We start from the raw sequence: 20,847 nt of genomic DNA, 5'->3' as shown, positions 1-20,847 counted from the left end.
GTAAGCTCCTAAATCCTGTTGGTTAATTCATCCTTATTGGATAAAACAAATTTTATATTTATTTGATGTTTCTGGGTTGGAGATCACTTAATGCAAATTGCCTTTGTTCTATAGTTAACCAGGGGGCTGAGATGAAAGCCCCGTGGTACCATAAATAATAATAACAGTAATGATAGCACCATCAAAGGTTGCCATTTGCAAGCCAGTGCCATGGCGTATAATGTAGACTGTAAATCATTCATGGACATCATCCAGGGCTGAGAATGTTAACTATTTGATAGGAACATTTTTAACATGTATATATAAAGCATCATAACCTTAATCATTATGAATGCAAAAATCTCTCTCTCTCTCTCTCTCTCTCTCTCTCTCTCTCTCTCTCTCTCTCTCTCTCTCTCTCTCTCTCTCTCTCTCTCTCTCTCTCTCTCTCTCTCTCTCTCTCTCTCTCTCTCTCTCTCTCTCTCTCTCTCTCTCTCTCTCTCTCTCTCTATATATATTTCCTTCCTCTCTCCTATCTTCTCTCTCCTCTCCTCTCTCTCTCTCTCTCTCTCTCTCTCTCTCTCTCTCTCTCTCTCTCTCTCTCTCTCTCTCTCTCTCTCTCTCTCTCTCTCTCTCTCTCTCTCTCTCTCAGTGAATGCAAAATTTTCCCTTTCCGTTTTGTTTCTTGTTGGGTTTTTTAATTTTGTTTCCTTTCCATTTTTCTCTTTCATTACTGGCACTGCTTCCTAATCCTTTTTCATAACTTGGTGAAAGCCAGGTGGGTTGCTATTCTGTGATATAATTACACCAAACATACTCCTCGACACCGGGGCAAAGTTAAGCCCTTCCTGCTTGATGCTTTTCACTGGGATGCAGCATGATATATTAAACCTACTGTCTGCAGTCTTTAATTGCCAACGCTCGCTTGTTTTCATGCCGCATTTATTCCCAAAGCTTCTACCGTCTGTGCTGCTTTCAGGAGAGAGAGGAAGCCAGTCACACCTCCAATCACTTTTTCCCTGCAAACAAGAAACGGGATCAGGGGAATTGCAATAAATGCAATATGAAGCAATGTCAAGTGAGGGTTGTAAGGGGAATCAATATGTTTGCACACAGATACATGGGTTTGAGTAATAACTGGGTTTTTTGTCTTCTTTTTTGTGTGTATGTTCGCCGCTAAATTGGAGGTATCTCGGTGCTGTTTATCTCTTTTCTTTCTGGTACAGAAGAGTTAATCAAGGGCAGGTCAACAGTTAATGAAAAACAAATTATCTTTCTTCACTTGGGAACAGAGGTTGAATGAGTGTCAGTACATAACAGATGAACATATGCAGTTTGGGTCTCTGTATCAATATAGTTTGACATTGATAGTTGACGATTAATAAATCAGTGTGCTCTAATGGTGTCGTTAAATAGAACAAACTTTAACTATCAATATAATGTCAAATCCCTTTTAAGCAGCCATGTATTGGAGTATTGGAGTTAAAATGTGGCCTCTTAAGGCAAGTGGCTGATTAATACAGGTTTAAGTTGTATTGTATATACATGTATTACATGGTTTGGTGAAATAACGTTTGTGTGGGGGGGGGGGGCATAGCTCAGTCGGTTATATGGCGTCAGACATATGGTTAAGGACCACATAGATATTGAGAAAGGAAACCTGCTGTTGTCACTTCATGGTCTACTCTTTTCAATTAGCAGCAAGGGATCTTTTATATGCAGCATCCCACAGACAGGGTAGTACATACCACGGCCTTTGTTACACCAGTTGTGAAGCAGTGGCTGGAATGTGAAGCCCAATGGGTCCATCGACGGGGACAATCTTATACTGATCGCGCATCAAGCGAACTTTACCAGTGGATCAAACCTCACCATTCTCTGATATATATTTTTTTCCTGTTCCAGCCAGTACCCCACAACTGGTATATCAAAGGCCATGGTATGTACTGTCGTTTTTGGGGAAGTGCATATAAAAGATCCCTTGCTGCTATATCTGACACCATATAACCGTAAATTTATATTAGGACAGATATAATAGTGTTAAATGTTTATGTCCTGTCTCCTACATACCAGGACCCACTAAGCAGCGTCAGCCTTTTATATTCTGCCATGATAACGTTTTGACAAATAATCTAGTCTACCACTTGCCTGGCCCATTTCACCCAGCGAAACAGAGTGTCTTCTCAGTTTTTAATACAGTCGTAAAAACGTTGAGAACTTTTAATCTCGCCTTGTTACGCTGATAGAGAGCATTAGCGGGATCCATGTCGGGCACGCTTTTACGACCAGCTATTTTTGTGCTCCGTTTTTACGGGTGCCCTAAAACCATCACTTCTACTAATATATTGTCAGCCGATTTGCCCCGACGGTGATACGGGACGGCACTTTACAAGCAAGATCTCCCAGTTTTACGATGACTTTTTCTTTTTCTCTCTCCTTCATGGGGTGTTGAACAATGCCGAATATGCAGGATTTATTTGGACACTGCAGTGCACCCAAGGTCTTGTCACTGTGACCGGCCTGGTTACCGAGATAAACAGCGGCCCGTGACCCCGGGGCTCTCTGCCATGACCCCGGGGACCTCGGCAGGCTTGTTTATTGCTGCAGGGTGTGAGCCAGACTTTACACTGGGGCAGAGGTTAATGTGAGTTATGTGAGACGGGGCTGGCTGGCAGTGCTGGCTGTTGTGTAATGTTGCGTGGCCTGGTGTAATCTTACATGACCTGGGAACCATCTGCTGGTCTGGCCTACACTTGCTTTGCCTTGCAGGTCTGGGGCACCGTAGGATGGAGCTGGGAGTCATCTGCGGCCAGCAGTGGTAAGCACTGCCAAAGTGGATGGGCAGATCGGCAGATCAAGAGAGCCGGTGTTTTGGGTGTTGACCTGGGAACGGTTTTGATGTCTTGTCTTGGGTTAGAGGCACAGTGTATTGTGTTTAGAGGGTTAGTGATAACTGCACTGATAACCCACACACTCATTTTCTGCTACATGTGTGAGTGTAGGATCAAAGTGGTGGCATTTGTTGTAACTATAAGGTGATATCAGCTCATAGTGCAGCATTTAGTTAACTAACTGATAACTGTCATGCTGAAAAAGATAGTGTAATAAATGATGAGTTTATTTTTTACACTGTCAAAAGCAGTAAGATAGTAAAAGTTTATGGTGAATTGGGAATTACTTTTCAAATATATTTCATTTGAGGGATTTTGTTTCCTCAGTTATATAAGCCCACTTCAGTATTCTCCCCAATTATGCAGCTTAACCTATATTACAAAGTTTGTTTTGTTTAATGATACCACTAGAGCCCATTGATTTATTAATCATCGGCTACTGGATGTCAAACATATGGTCATTTTGACACAGTCATAGAGAGGAAATCCGCTACATTTTTCCATTAGTAGCAAGGGATTTTTTATATGTACCATCCCACAGACACAATAGCACATACCATGGCCTTTGATATACCAGTCGTGGTGCACTGGTTGGAACGAGAAATATCCTGATGGGCCCACTGACGGGGATCAATCCTAGACTGACCACACATCAGGCATTCACTTTACCACTGGGCTACATCTCCCCCCCCCCATATTATATGCCATTAATTTGTCGGTACTCTTGTCAAAATAATCTAGCAAGTGGCGAATTTTGTTGGGTTAATTGCTATGATATAATTCACCATTACTTTACAGATTAATTACATTGTTTAAGAAGCTGCTTCACATAGCTGTCTACACTGAATAAGTAGTCTTCTACTTTGAAACATAATGAAAGAAATGGTTTATTTAACAACACTCAACACATTTTATTTACAGTTATATGGCGTCGGACATATGGTTAAGGACCACACAGATACTGAGGGAGGAAACCCGCTGTCGCCACTTCATGGACTACTCTTTTCAATCAGCAGCAAGGGGTCTTTTATATGCGCCATGCCATAGACAGGATAGCACATACCACGGCCTTTGATGTACCAGTCGTGGTGCACTGGCTGGAGCGAATAATAGCCCAATGGGCCCACTGACAGGGATTGATCCCAAACCGACCGCATCAAGCAAGCCCCTTGAAACATAATGAATGATTTGATATGTTTTTCTCTTTTTTTAAGATGAGGTGTCATGCACTGTTTTATCACATTAATTTGTTTTCTGGCTATCAGTATACAAACTGCTATTTAAAGGTATCAGTGTTTGGTTCTGTTATCTGTGTGATGGGAAGTAAATGCTCTGTGCAGCATGTTGTGGTGTTGTGACTGTAGAGTTACAGGCCGACCAGAGGGCATGTTGTGTCTGGGAAGGAAGATATCTGCCAGTGATCTCCTTTCTGGCAGGTAGGTGACCTACTGACTTGGAATACTAGGCTGAGTTCAGGAGGCACAGCGCTTGCCAACATTCTGACTGGTACCCTCCGTATTCTATCATTTCACATTCAGCAAATGTTTGATGCAAAAACCAGTCTAGCAAGTGACCGTGATTGCTCTCCCTCATGAACAGGCCACTGGTGTGTGGTCATCTTTAAATTTCAGGTAAAGTTTGTTTTGTTTAACAACACCACTAGAGCATATTGATTTATTAATCATTGGCTATTGGATATCAAATATTTTTTAATTTGTAACTAATTTTCTTAGGAGAAACCCATTTTTCCATTGGTCATTTTGACAGTCCACTACCCGGTACATTTTTCCATTTGCAGCCAGGGATCTTTTATATGCACCATCCAACAGACATGACAGCACATACCACGGTCTTTGATTTACCAACTATGGTGCACTGGTTGGGATGGGAAAAACACCAGTCAGAGATTGGGTCCATTGAAGTGGTTGGATCCTATGGCGGAAGCACCTCAGCACACTGAGCTAGATCCCGCAGTAGTTGTGTTTTGATGAGTGAAAGGATGGATGGATAAATGAATGGATGGATGGATGGATGGATGGATAAATGGATGGATGGATGGATAAATGGATGGATGGATGGATAAATGGATGGATGGAGGGATAGATGGAGGGATGGACGGACGGATGGATGGATGGATAAATGGATGGACGGATGGATAAATAGATGGATGGATGGATGGAAATGGAGGGATGGACAGACGGATGGATGGATGGATGGATGGATAAATGGATGGACGGATGGATAAATGGATGGATGGATAAATGGATGGATGGATAAATGGATAAATGGATGGATGGAATGGATGGATGGGTGGGTGGGTTGTGGGTTTGGGTTGGGTGGATGGATGTATGGATACATGGATGGATGCATGGATAGATGGATAGATTAGTTTTGAGGGATAATGGAGTGAGTTGACCTATCAGTGCAAGTTTTAACACTTGATATATTTTCAGTTAAACAACTTTTCCATACATGTTTCTTGCAATAAATCAATAATTAAACAAATCTTTACTGTTCTGACATACTACCAGAATGTACCTTCCTGTTGTGACATGATGCATAAATGTGCATAATCTTATTATACACTTAACACAAATCTCAAAAAAACATCATTCTGATCCTGAAAACATTAATTAACTTTACACAAACAGTTACTGCAATATTACGGGATTGTCTGTCCGACTGAAATGTTGATACGTTTTGCAATAATATTAATCGTGGAGCCATGTGACAGAGTGATCATGAAGCACATAGTTTACTGCTCTCCGCCGCCGACATATGTGTGCATTCACACTGGGTGCTAACCAGGCAATCAGGGAATCTCTGAAGGTCCTGACAGTGATACAGAGAACATTGACTGTTTTTGTCAACATGGCAGGGTGCTGACCCCGGGGCACCCCTGCGTAACCCGGGGTGATTTACACCGGCCGTCAGTACAGCCCATCATCTGGCCTGATCACTGTTTGCCCAGCGTGTTGACTCTCCCGATTGGTGACATACATCACAGTGTCATCGTGTTGGGGTTTGTTCTGATCACATTTACATCACAGTACTACTACTACATCGGGGCGCAATGATGAATTCCATTATGATATTGATGAATTAAAAGTGTGGCATTATTGCTATCATTACCAGAACAAAAAAAATTGTGTGATAAATCATAGTTATTAATTTGTTATTTTATCTATTGATGACTTGGCTTTTACGAACTGAAAAGACAAGATATAGGTATTAGTTTTCCAATATTGATGGCGACGGCATCAACTTTTCCATTTAGCTGATGTTAAAGTCTTTTGCATTTAGTGCCTTTTGTAACAAAAAAAAAGAGCAAAAAGCAAATAAACAATGTCATTTTAATTGATTTATTGTAAAGGTTTATTTATTTATTTTTATGATTTTTTTTTTTTTTTTTGCATGAAGATGTTCATCTATGTGACTGTCAGTGACACTGAATAAGTTTATGGTAGGCAAGACATTTAATTTAGCACATTTTTTGTTTTCTTGAATGCAGAATGGATGAACTGATGGATGGATGGATGAACAGATGGATGAATGAACTGATGGATGGATGAACAGATGGATGGATGAATGAATTCATGAATGGATGGATTCATGGATGGATGGATGGATTCATGGATGGATGGATTCATGGATGGACGGATGGATGGATTCATGGATGAACAGATGGATGAATGGATGAATAGATGGATGAACAGATGGATGAATAGATGAACAGATGGATAAATGGATGACTGGATGAATGGATGAGCAGATGGATAGATAATGGATGGATATGCTGGCATTGGGTGGATGGAATGCAAGATGGATGAATGTTGCAAATAAGAATTTATGACCAAAACGATGGATGAATGAATGAGTGGGTGAATGGCTGGATATATGGATGGATGCATGCATGGATGAGTTAGGCTTTGAGTGAGGTGATGGATGGATGGATGGATAGATAGATGGGCAGATAGACAGATTTGTTTTGTTTAATGACGCCACTGGAGCACATCGATTAATTAATCATCGGCTGTTGGATGTCAAACATTTGGTAATTCTGACTCGTAGTCATCAGAGGAAACCCACTACATTTTTTTCTAACAGGAAAACACATACCACAGCCTTTGTCCAAGGCTAAATGGATCCACCAAGGTGGTTCGATCCTGCAATGCAAGCACCTCAAGCGAGTCCTCAATCGACTGAGCTAAATCCCGCCCCCATATTTTAACAATGAAACTTCTGTGGAAAAATGTTTTACAAGCACATACCATGGTCTATTATTTGATTTTATAAAGTCGTCGTTAAAAGTTCAGTCTCATGTACAGATATCTCCAATATTTGATTTATAAATTCTTCATGTCACTGTTATAAAGTTCAGGGGTGGGAATTCTCCTCAGATCAGCTGTTTTCATCTCATGGAACATTGCATTTCCTTGCATTTTAATTGTCCTTTCCTCCAAAATGTGTCAGATGGCACAGATTTTAACCTAGAATTTCAAGAATTTCCGGGACCCCTCTAGATTTCCTCTTTTTTTTTACAGTTCACCAATTCTTACCCCTGAAAGTTAAGTCTTGTGTACAGATATCTCCAATATTTGATTTATAAATTCTTCATGTCACTCCTAAAAGTTTAAGTGCTGTGTACAGATACACCTCCAAGGAACAAAAGATCACATTGAGCCAAAGATGCCAAACTGTCGGAGATATGAAAACAAGAGTTCTCCAGAATAAACTCCGATTCTTCCCCTGGGTTTTGCCGAGAAAACACCAAGTACTTCCAGACCCTGCAATTTGTTGTTATATGCCACTGACTGCTTGTTGGCCCAGAAGGTCATCAAAATGGCAGGCTGTTTGGCACCATCAGGGGGACGATTAGGAAGCATGCTACTCACAAACACTGCCACCAAGGAATGAAAATTGCGCTTGCAAGCATCACTCGGAAATACTTTTTTTGATATACTCTTGGTGGATAAGTTATTTTTTATATTCCATGTCAAGTATTTCACAAGAACGTGGAATGTTCTGACATGTTTTCCCTTCCTTGCTTCTGTTTAGTACTAGAGGGGCGGGACATAGCCCAGTGGTAAAGTGTTCACTCGATGTATGGTCAGTCTGGGATCGATCCCTGTCGGTGGGCCCAATGTGCTATTTCTCGTTCCAGCCAGTGTACCACGACTGGTATATCAAAGGCCGTGGTGTGTGCTATTCTGTCTTTGGGATAGTGCATATAAAAGATCCCTTGCTGCTAATCAAAAAGAGTAGCACAGCAGGTTTCCTCTCGGTATCTGTGTGGTCCTTAACCATATGTCTGACACCATATAATGGTAAGTAAAATGTTTTCAGTGTGTTAAATAAAATATTTCCTTCTTCTTCCTCTATTTGGTACTAGAAATAGTTAGTTAAATAGTGTTACCAGGATATCACCATTACCTTAAAGACAGGCCTGACAGCTGCTGTTAAATAGTGTTACCAGATATCACCATTACCTTAAAGACAGGCCTCACAGCTGCTGTTAAATAGTGTTACTAGATATCACCATTACCTTAAAGACAGGCCTTACAGCTGCTGTTAAATAGTGTTACCAGATATCACCATTACCTTAAAGACAGGCCTTACAGCTGCTGTTAAATAGTGTTACCAGATATCACCATTACCTTAAAGACAGGCCTTACAGCTGCTGTTAAATAGTGTTACCAGGATATCACCATTACAGTAAAGACAGGCCTTACAGCTGCTGTTAAATAGTGTTACCAGATATCACCATTACCTTAAAGACAGGCCTTACAGCTGCTGTTAAATAGTGTTACCAGGATATCACCATTACAGTAAAGACAGGCCTTACAGATGCTGTTAAATAGTGTTACCAAATATCACCATTACCTTAAAGACAGGCCTTACAGCTGCTGTTAAATAGTGTTACCAGGATATCACCATTACCTTAAAGACAGGCCTTACAGCTGCTGTTAAATAGTGTTACCAGATATCACCATTACCTTAAAGACAGGCCTTACAGCTGCTAAATAGTGTTACCAGATATCACCATTACCTTAAATAGGCCTTACAGCTGCTGTTAAATAGTGTTACCAGATATCACCATTACCTTAAAGACAGGCCTTACAGCTGCTGTTAAATAGTGTTACCAGATATCACCATTACAGTAAAGACAGGCCTTACAGCTGCTGTTAAATAGTGTTAACAGATATCACCATTACCTTAAAGACAGGCCTTACAGCTGCTGTTAAATAGTGTTACCAGGATATCACCATTACAGTAAAGACAGGCCTTACAGCTGCTGTTAAATAGTGTTACCAGGATATCATCATTACCTTAAAGACAGGCCTTACAGCTGCTGTTAAATAGTGTTACCAGATATCACCATTACCTTAAAGACAGGCCTTACAGCTGCTGTTAAATAGTGTTACCAGATATCACCATTACAGTAAAGACAGGCCTTACAGCTGCTGTTAAATAGTGTTACCAGATATCACCATTACCTTAAAGACAGGCCTTACAGCTGATGTTAAATAGTGTTACCAGATATCACCATTACCTTAAAGACAGGCCTTACAGCTGCTGTTAAATAGTGTTACCAGATATCACCATTACCTTAAAGACAGGCCTTACAGCTGCTGTTAAATAGTGTTACCAGATATCACCATTACCTTAAAGACAGGCCTTACAGCTGCTGTTAAATAGTGTTACCAGGAGATCACCATTACAGTAAAGACAGGCCTTACAGCTGCTGTTAAATAGTGTTACCAGGAGATCACCATTACCTTAAAGACAGGCCTTACAGCTGCTGTTAAATAGTGTTACCAGGATATCATCATTACCTTAAAGACAGGCCTTACAGCTGCTGTTAAATAGTGTTACCAGATATCACCATTACCTTAAAGACAGGCCTTACAGCTGCTGTTAAATAGTGTTACCAGATATCACCATTACCTTAAAGACAGGCCTTACAGCTGCTTTTAAATAGTGTTACCTGATATCACCATTACCTTAAAGACAGGCCTTACAGCTGCTGTTAAATAGTGTTACCAGATATCACCATTTCAGTAAAGACAGGCCTTACAGCTGCTTTTAAATAGTGTTACCAGATATCACCATTACCTTAAAGACAGGCCTTACAGCTGCTGTTAAATAGTGTTACCAGGATATCACCATTACAGTAAAGACAGGCCTTACAGCTGCTGTTAAATAGTGTTACCAGGATATCATCATTACCTTAAAGACAGGCCTTACAGCTGCTGTTAAATAGTGTTACCAGATATCATCATTACCTTAAAGACAGGCCTTACAGCTGCTGTTAAATAGTGTTACCAGATATCACCATTACCTTAAAGACAGGCCTTACAGCTGCTGTTAAATAGTGTTACCAGATATCACCATTACAGTAAAGACAGGCCTTACAGCTGCTGTTAAATAGTGTTACCAGATATCACCATTACAGTAAAGACAGGCCTTACAGCTGCTGTTAAATAGTGTTACCAGATATCACCATTACCTTAAAGACAGGCCTTACAGCTGCTGTTAAATAGTGTTACCAGATATCACCATTACCTTAAAGACAGGCCTTACAGCTGCTGTTAAATAGTGTTACCAGGATATCACCATTACCTTAAAGACAGGCCTTACAGCTGCTGTTAAATAGTGTTACCAAATATCACCATTACCTTAAAGACAGGCCTTACAGCTGCTGTTAAATAGTGTTACCAGGATATCACCATTACCTTAAAGACAGGCCTTACAGCTGCTGTTAAATAGTGTTACCAGATATCACCATTACCTTAAAGACAGGCCTTACAGCTGCTGTTAAATAGTGTTACCAGATATCACCATTACAGTAAAGACAGGCCTTACAGCTGCTGTTAAATAGTGTTACCAGATATCACCATTACAGTAAAGACAGGCCTTACAGCTGCTGTTAAATAGTGTTAACAGATATCACCATTACAGTAAAGACAGGCCTTACAGCTGCTGTTAAATAGTGTTACCAGGATATCATCATTACAGTAAAGACAGGCCTTACAGCTGCTGTTAAATAGTGTTACCAGGATATCATCATTACCTTAAAGACAGGCCTTACAGCTGCTGTTAAATAGTGTTACCAGATATCACCATTACAGTAAAGACAGGCCTTACAGCTGCTGTTAAATAGTGTTACCAGATATCACCATTACAGTAAAGACAGGCCTTACAGCTGCTGTTAAATAGTGTTACCAGATATCACCATTACCTTAAAGACAGGCCTTACAGCTGCTGTTAAATAGTGTTACCAGATATCACCATTACCTTAAAGACAGGCCTTACAGCTGCTGTTAAATAGTGTTACCAGATATCACCATTACCTTAAAGACAGGCCTTACAGCTGCTGTTAAATAGTGTTACCAGATATCACCATTACCTTAAAGACAGGCCTTACAGCTGCTGTTAAATAGTGTTACCAGGAGATCACCATTACAGTAAAGACAGGCCTTACAGCTGCTGTTAAATAGTGTTACCAGGAGATCACCATTACCTTAAAGACAGGCCTTACAGCTGCTGTTAAATAGTGTTACCAGGATATCATCATTACCTTAAAGACAGGCCTTACAGCTGCTGTTAAATAGTGTTACCAGATATCACCATTACCTTAAAGACAGGCCTTACAGCTGCTGTTAAATAGTGTTACCAGATATCACCATTACCTTAAAGACAGGCCTTACAGCTGCTGTTAAATAGTGTTACCAGATATCACCATTACAGTAAAGACAGGCCTTACAGCTGCTGTTAAATAGTGTTACCAGGAGATCACCATTACAGTAAAGACAGGCCTTACAGCTGCTGTTAAATAGTGTTACCAGGAGATCACCATTACCTTAAAGACAGGCCTTACAGCTGCTGTTAAATAGTGTTACCAGGATATCATCATTACCTTAAAGACAGGCCTTACAGCTGCTGTTAAATAGTGTTACCAGATATCACCATTACCTTAAAGACAGGCCTTACAGCTGCTTTTAAATAGTGTTACCTGATATCACCATTACCTTAAAGACAGGCCTTACAGCTGCTTTTAAATAGTGTTACCTGATATCACCATTACCTTAAAGACAGGCCTTACAGCTGCTGTTAAATAGTGTTACCAGATATCACCATTACCTTAAAGACAGGCCTTACAGCTGCTGTTAAATAGTGTTACCAGGATATCACCATTACAGTAAAGACAGGCCTTACAGCTGCTGTTAAATAGTGTTACCAGGATATCACCATTACAGTAAAGACAGGCCTTACAGCTGCTGTTAAATAGTGTTACCAGGATATCATCATTACCTTAAAGACAGGCCTTACAGCTGCTGTTAAATAGTGTTACCAGATATCATCATTACCTTAAAGACAGGCCTTACAGCTGCTGTTAAATAGTGTTACCAGATATCACCATTACCTTAAAGACAGGCCTTACAGCTGCTGTTAAATAGTGTTACCAGATATCACCATTACCTTAAAGACAGGCCTTACAGCTGCTGTTAAATAGTGTTACCAGATATCACCATTACAGTAAAGACAGGCCTTACAGCTGCTGTTAAATAGTGTTACCAGATATCACCATTACCTTAAAGACAGGCCTTACAGCTGCTGTTAAATAGTGTTACCAGATATCACCATTACCTTAAAGACAGGCCTTACAGCTGCTGTTAAATAGTGTTACCAGATATCACCTTTACCTTAAAGACAGGCCTTACAGCTGCTGTTAAATAGTGTTACCAGATATCACCATTACCTTAAAGACAGGCCTTACAGCTGCTGTTAAATAGTGTTACCAGGATATCACCATTACCTTAAAGACAGGCCTTACAGCTGCTGTTAAATAGTGTTACCAGATATCACCATTACCTTAAAGACAGGCCTTACAGCTGCTTTTAAATAGTGTTACCAGATATCACCATTACCTTAAAGACAGGCCTTACAGCTGCTGTTAAATAGTGTTACCAGATATCACCATTACCTTAAAGACAGGCCTTACAGCTGCTGTTAAATAGTGTTACCAGATATCACCATTACCTTAAAGACAGGCCTTACAGCTGCTTTTAAATAGTGTTACCAGGATATCACCATTACCTTAAAGACAGGCTTTACAGCTGCTTTTAAATAGTGTTACCAGGATATCACCATTACAGTAAAGACAGGCTTTACAGCTGCTTTTAAATAGTGTTACCAGGATATCACCATTACCTTAAAGACAGGCTTTACAGCTGCTGTTAAATAGTGTTACCAGATATCACCATTACCTTAAAGACAGGCCTTACAGCTGCTGTTAAATAGTGTTACCAGATATCACCATTACAGTAAAAGACAGGCCTTACAGCTGCTGTTAAATAGTGTTACCAGATATCACCATTACAGTAAAAGACAGGCCTTACAGCTGCTGTTAAATAGTGTTACCAGATATCACCATTACCTTAAAGACAGGCCTTACAGCTGCTGTTAAATAGTGTTACCAGATATCACCATTACAGTAAAGACAGGCCTTACAGCTGCTGTTAAATAGTGTTACCAGATATCACCATTACCTTAAAGACAGGCCTTACAGCTACTGTTAAATAGTGTTACCAGATATCACCATTACCTTAAAGACAGGCCTTACAGCTGCTGTTAAATAGTGTTACCAGATATCACCATTACCTTAAAGACAGGCCTTACAGCTGCTTTTAAATAGTGTTACCAGGATATCACCATTACCTTAAAGACAGGCTTTACAGCTGCTGTTAAATAGTGTTACCAGATATCACCATTACCTTAAAGACAGGCCTTACAGCTGCTGTTAAATAGTGTTACCAGATATCACCATTACCTTAAAGACAGGCCTTACAGCTGCTTTTAAATAGTGTTACCAGGATATCACCATTACCTTAAAGACAGGCCTTACAACTGCTGTTAAATAGTGTTACCAGATATCACCATTACCTTAAAGACAGGCCTTACAGTTGCTTTTAAATAGTGTTACCAGATATCACCATTACCTTAAAGACAGGCCTTACAGCTGCTGTTAAATAGTGTTACCAGATATCACCATTACCTTAAAGACAAGCCTTACAGCTGCTTTTAAATAGTGTTATCAGGATATCACCATTACCTTAAAGACAGGCCTTACAGCTGCTGTTAAATAGTGTTACCAGGATATCACCATTACCTTAAAGACAGGCCTTACAGCTGCTGTTAAATAGTGTTACCAGATATCACCATTACCTTAAAGACAGGCCTTACAGCTGCTGTTAAATAGTGTTACCAGATATCACCATTACCTTAAAGACAGGCCTTACAGCTGCTTTTAAATAGTGTTACCAGGATATCACCATTACCTTAAAGACAGGCTTTACAGCTGCTTTTAAATAGTGTTACCAGATATCACCATTACCTTAAAGACAGGCTTTACAACTGCTGTTAAATAGTGTTACCAGATATCACCATTACCTTAAAGACAGGCTTTACAGCTGCTTTTAAATAGTGTTACCAGGATATCATCATTACCTTAAAGACAGGCCTTACAGCTGCTGTTAAATAGTGTTACCAGATATCACCATTACCTTAAAGACAGGCCTTACAGCTGCTGTTAAATAGTGTTACCAGCTATCACCATTACCTTAAAGACAGGCCTTACAGCTGCTGTTAAATAGTGTTACCAGATATCACCATTACCTTAAAGACAGGCCTTACAGCTGCTGTTAAATAGTGTTACCAGGATATCACCATTACCTTAAAGACAGGCCTTACAGCTGCTTTTAAATAGTGTTACCAGGATATCACCATTACAGTAAAGACAGGCCTTACAGCTGCTTTTAAGTAGTGTTACCAGATATCACCATTACAGTAAAAGACCGGCCTTACAGCTGCTGTTAAGTAGTGTTACCAGATATCACCATTACCTTAAAGACAGGCCGTACAGCTGCTGTTAAATAGTGTTACCAGATATCACCATTACCTTAAAGACAGGCCTTACAGCTGCTGTTAAATAGTGTTACCAGATATCACCATTACCTTAAAGACAGGCCTTACAGCTGCTTTTAAATAGTGTTACCAGATATCACCATTACCTTAAAGACAGGCCTTACAGCTGCTGTTAAATAGTGTTACCAGGATATCACCATTACCTTAAAGACAGGCCTTACAGCTGCTGTTAAATAGTGTTACCAGGATATCACCATTACCTTAAAGACAGGCCTTACAGCTGCTGTTAAATAGTGTTACCAGATATCACCATTACCTTAAAGACAGGCCTTACAGCTGCTGTTAAATAGTGTTACCAGATATCACCATTACCTTAAAGACAGGCCTTACAGCTGCTGTTAAATAGTGTTACCAGATATCACCATTACCTTAAAGACAGGCCTTACAGCTGCTGTTAAATAGTGTTACCAGGATATCACCATTACAGTAAAGACAGGCCTTACAGCTGCTGTTAAATAGTGTTACCAGATATCACCATTACAGTAAAAGACAGGCCTTACAGCTGCTGTTAAATAGTGTTACCAGATATCACCATTACCTTAAAGACAGGCCTTACAGCTGCTTTTAAATAGTGTTACCAGATATCACCATTACCTTAAAGACAGGCCTTACAGCTGCTTTTAAATAGTGTTACCAGATATCACCATTACCTTAAAGACAGGCCTTACAGCTGCTGTTAAATAGTGTTACCAGATATCACCATTACCTTAAAGACAGGCCTTACAGCTGCTGTTAAACAGTGTTACCAGATATCACCATTACCTTAAAGACAGGCCTTACAACTGCTGTTAAACAGTGTTACCAGATATCACCATTACCTTAAAGACAGGCCTTACAGCTGCTGTTAAACAGTGTTACCAGATATCACCATTACCTTAAAGACAGGCCTTACAGCTGCTGCTAAACAGTGTTACCAGATATCACCATTACCTTAAAGACAGGCCTTACAGCTGCTGTTAAATAGTGTTACCAGATATCACCATTACCTTAAAGACAGGCAGGCCTTACAGCTGCTGTTAAATAGTGTTACCAGGATATCACCATTACCTTAAAGACAGGCTTTACAGCTGCTTTTAAATAGTGTTACCAGGATATCACCATTACCTTAAAGACAGGCCTTACAGCTGCTGTTAAATAGTGTTACCAGATATCACCATTACCTTAAAGACAGGCCTTACAGCTGGTGTTAAATAGTGTTACCAGATATCACCATTACCTTAAAGACAGGCCTTACAGCTGCTGTTAAATAGTGTTACCAGATATCACCATTACAGTAAAGACAGGCCTTACAGCTGCTGTTAAATAGTGTTACCAGATATCACCATTACCTTAAAGACAGGCCTTACAGCTGCTGTTAAATAGTGTTACCAGATATCACCATTACAGTAAAGACAGGCCTTACAACTGCTTTTAAATAGTGTTACCAGATATCACCATTACCTTAAAGACAGGCCTTACAGCTGCTGTTAAATAGTGTTACCAGATATCACCATTACCTTAAAGACAGGCCTTACAGCTGCTGTTAAATAGTGTTACCAGATATCACCATTACCTTAAAGACAGGCCTTACAGCTGCTGTTAAATAGTGTTACCAGATATCACCATTACAGTAAAGACAGGCCTTACAGCTGCTGTTAAATAGTGTTACCAGATATCACCATTACCTTAAAGACAGGCTTTACAGCTGCTTTTAAATAGTGTTACCAGGATATCATCATTACCTTAAAGACAGGCCTTACAGCTGCTGTTAAATAGTGTTACCAGATATCACCATTACCTTAAAGACAGGCCTTACAGCTACTGTTAAATAGTGTTACCAGATATCACCATTACCTTAAAGACAGGCCTTACAGCTGCTGTTAAATAGTGTTACCAGATATCACCATTACCTTAAAGACAGGCCTTACAGCTGCTGTTATATAGTGTTACCAGATATCACCATTACAGTAAAGACAGGCCTTACAGCTGCTGTTAAACAGTGTTACCAGATATCACCATTACCTTAAAGACAGGCCTTACAGCTGCTGTTAAATTGTTTTCCCTCCTTTTTATGCAAGACCAACAAAACGACGTGGTTAGATTTTTTTGAAATCATCAGCAAGAATTATTTGTCATATTCTGGGAATTTATCAATGTAACAAGTTAAATAAAAATGAAAAGCAATTTTATACTAAATTTGTGACAGTTATACATTGAACACTTGTAACAAAATGAAATTCTTATATCTGAAAACCAATACAAATAATATAGTTTTCAGTAATATATGCATGCATTTAAATTACTTCTGCTCATTATTAATTTCATCAGTCTTCAATAATATCTTTTGTAAATTATAATGCAAATCCTGGATAAATGTATGGATTCGACTAAACTGAAAAAAAAATGAAAAAAAAAGCTTAATACCAATGATTGTACATTCTGTGTACATGTCTGGATTTTATATCTACCAATGATTTCATATGTAAGAGAAAAAATACATATACAAGAAGTATTGGAAATAAAAAGAAGGATCAGTCATTAGGACAATAAAACATATATTGAATACACAGACACTGATATTGTAAACAAGAAAATGTGCTTAATATGTAATTTTAATGACTGAAAATACTTCGTTAGTTAGAAAGGAAATGTTTTGTTTAACGATGCACTCAACACATTTTATTTACGGTTATATGGCATCAGACATATGGTTAAGGACCACACAGATATATATATATAGACTGAGAAAACCTGCTGTCACCACTTCATGAGCTACTCTTCGATTAGCAGCAAGGGATCTTTTATATGCACCATCCCACAGACAGGATAGCACATACCACAGCCTTTGCTATACCAGTCGTGGTGCACTGGCTGGAACAAGAAATAGCCCAATGGGCCCACAGTTAGCTGAAAACATTTTAACAATGGCATCAAATTAAGCCAAGGACAGTCTCTCTGAGCATTTCGGCTAGTTTCTGTACGATTTCAAAACTTTGTTTTCCATAGCCCCGATGACCCTCGGGTGATGGTCAAGATGACCCAGCGGTCACCGCGGAAACTGATCTACAATGTAGGCTCACAATAAGATGTGTTACAAAAGCATCTCCATCTCAAAAGGCAGTTGTGATTTGTTCCCACCGTGGGTCAAGTTGGGCTGTGATGCTATCAAAGAGACTTGGGACACAGGCGTGGTAATTAATCGGAGGATGTGCGATACGTCAACATTCAACAGGTCCTGTGTTCTTTAATCCCGGCAGAAGTCAGGCCAAATAAAAGAGCCTTCCGTTAGGGGGTACTTGACCTGATATGCGACCCCAGGGTGGTGAATAAGGGGCGGGCATGCTCATACCGTCATCAATAGCCGGTTACCTGTACGAGATCTCCCCCTCCCCCGTCATTGTTACATGGAATGTTACCATTTGTCTACACCATCCAGTGGATGAGAGAATGGTCAAAACATGGTCATGTTGGAAATTTATGAATTTAATAAGGTTTCATTTTTAAAGAACACATAATTGCTTTGGTGCAAATGGAAAAGGGAAAATATCTATTTAAAATGTAGCTTTCCAGTAACTGAGTAATCATTTTGTTGCTAATGTGATGTTAAATATGGTTAAGATGGGAAGAAGCTCACCTCTTTGTTTTCTAATTAGTACAAAGAGTTGGTTGGTTTTATGTATACACTTGGCAATAAAATTACATGAATAATTTGTGGAAAGGGAGGAGGGATGGTGTCGGTTAGCCCCCACCCCTGCCCCAATATGTTAATCAAAAGTGCTATCTGTATGAAATTTGTTTTGGGCAGACATTCTTGCAAGAATTATTAAAATATTTGTGGTATGTGCTATCCTGTTTGATGGATGGTGCATATAAAATAGGCTATTAATGGAAACGTAGCTGGTTTCATCTCTAAGACTATGTCTAAATTACCAAATGTTTAACATCCAATAGCTGATGATGTATAAATTAATGTGCTCTAGTGGTGTTGTTAAACATAAAAACTAATTTATTAAAATATTTTTGCACCAGTAGCTGATATTGATTGAGAAAATATTGTGCAGTAACAGTGTAAAATTCGTTTGGATTCATTTTAAATATGTAACTTTAAATTATGCAACTAACTGCTTCATTTTTTATTCATAAACTTTACAATTTTATTAAAACCTAATTCTACATTTTCTAACAAGAATCACTTATTTGTTACTTTGAAATAATTTTTGTATACATTATATGAATATGGGTGGTACATACTTAACCTACAAAAAAAAATATGGGTTTCCCAGTTGGCTTTGAACTCTTCTTTTTTTTAATGGCATCCGTGACCTCATGACCCCTGGTTACATCAGGGTCTGACCCTCATGAGCTGAGGTCACGCTCCCATGATCTGATGTTCCCATGGGAGCACGGCTTCCCCTGGCGGGATCCACCACAATGGCACTTGTTGCCCATGTTTGCTTTTGTTTCCACTTTACTCTTGTCAATTGATTCAGCCTTGGGGTAGCGTGACCTTTCATGGCCTGCCGAAAACGAAGATGAGCAGTGTGTGAAATGACCCACCGTTATTGAAATCGTGGCGGGGTAATAGTTACCCACGTACCAGCCATGACAATTAGAGAACCCATGGCAGACCAATTGCGGACGATACCGATTGTGAAATCCGCCAGCCCCTATAATGACCACCACCTTGTTCCGCACCATTGTTATAAAACATTTAAAAGCTATTGGCTTTATTATTGTAAGTTTTCTGTTTGTGTTGTTTCTTGGTTTGGGGCGGGTGCAGAGGAGAAGGTAATAGCTGTCTTTGTAGTTTTAAAAAGAAAAAGATGAAGAAGAAACTTCCAATGAGGTGGAACAGAAATTTAATTATTGCCCTTGCACATCAGAATTAAAATGATAAATCTCGGTGAACAAAACAGGAAAAAGGACTCAACGGTAAAGAAAGAAAGAAAGAAAGCCCTGACCTGTATACATGTGTATTTGTGACCTTCCCACCTATATATACTAATTATGAGGCAAATAGGTTGTTAAACATTAAGACTTTTAAAAAAAAAATTGTTCATTGTGTTTGATGACCATCTGTTACTCTAACAGAAGTATCGGACTAGTTGTTCTAAAGTTTACACAACATTTATTTAATATAACTCCAACAAAATGTTTATATTTACAAATGTGTCCAGGAAAAAACTGCATGATACACAATATCCCAGCATATTGTTTGATCATAATCTGAGGTATTTTTGTATTCAAACATTTATCTTCCTTTTACTTTTCGTTTTTAGTTCAGCCTGTTAACCCATGACCCCTTCCCTCTACCCACAAACACACACACACACAATATTCTCTTGGGATTCCTCTTCCTAGTAACACTCTTCCACTATTACAAGTACACCACTTGTTTATTATTCTCTTTACTTACCTCAACTTCAGCATTACAGAGTGCCTGTGTTTGCTGATATTTGATAAGACAAGTTTAGTTTCGGCAAGTGTAAAGAGAACCTGTATAGCGGTGTCAATTTAACCCCCATGTCACTTTGACCTGCTGTGTCATTAAATTATAAGTATCTGCTTTTTTTGTCATGACCATGAATAGCTGGTAGGTGGAAGGCCTATCTGACCGCATTTCCCTGCACAGAAAGGAGCACCTTTATGTTTGAATGTCGACAGTATTTATTGCAGCGCTGTCAAATTTATTGTCTGCGGAGAAGTGCTTGCTTGTTGCGTCTATCAACATGAACAATAGGTCACAAGAACTTAGAATAAATCAGTCATCTTTGTCTCAGTCTTGGTGTCTCTGTCACTGTCTGTGTCTCTCTATCTCTGTCTCTGTCTCTCTGTCTGTCTGTCTGTCTGGCTGTCTGGCTGGCTGGCTGTCTGTCTGTCTGTCTGTCTCTCTCTCTCTCTCTCTCTCTCTCTCTCTCTCTCTCTCTCTCTCTCTCTCTCTCCTCTCTCTCCCTCCCTCCCTCCCTCCCTCCCTCCCTCCCTCTCTCGCTCGCTCTCTCTCTCTCTCTCT

General features: G+C 39.6%; 1 protein-coding gene across 4 annotated transcripts in view; it reads left to right on the top strand.

The window, feature by feature from the left end:
- The window catches only part of LOC121386554, a 204,627-nt gene that overhangs the window by 89,265 nt on the left and 94,515 nt on the right, over nt 1-20,847 (top strand). The gene's annotated exons all lie outside the window — the stretch shown is intronic.

The sequence above is a fragment of the Gigantopelta aegis genome, chromosome 2, assembly GCF_016097555.1.
Source record: "Gigantopelta aegis isolate Gae_Host chromosome 2, Gae_host_genome, whole genome shotgun sequence".
In the NCBI taxonomy this organism is placed as follows: domain Eukaryota; kingdom Metazoa; phylum Mollusca; class Gastropoda; order Neomphalida; family Peltospiridae; genus Gigantopelta; species Gigantopelta aegis.
This window is presented reverse-complemented; position numbering and strand designations above follow the sequence as displayed.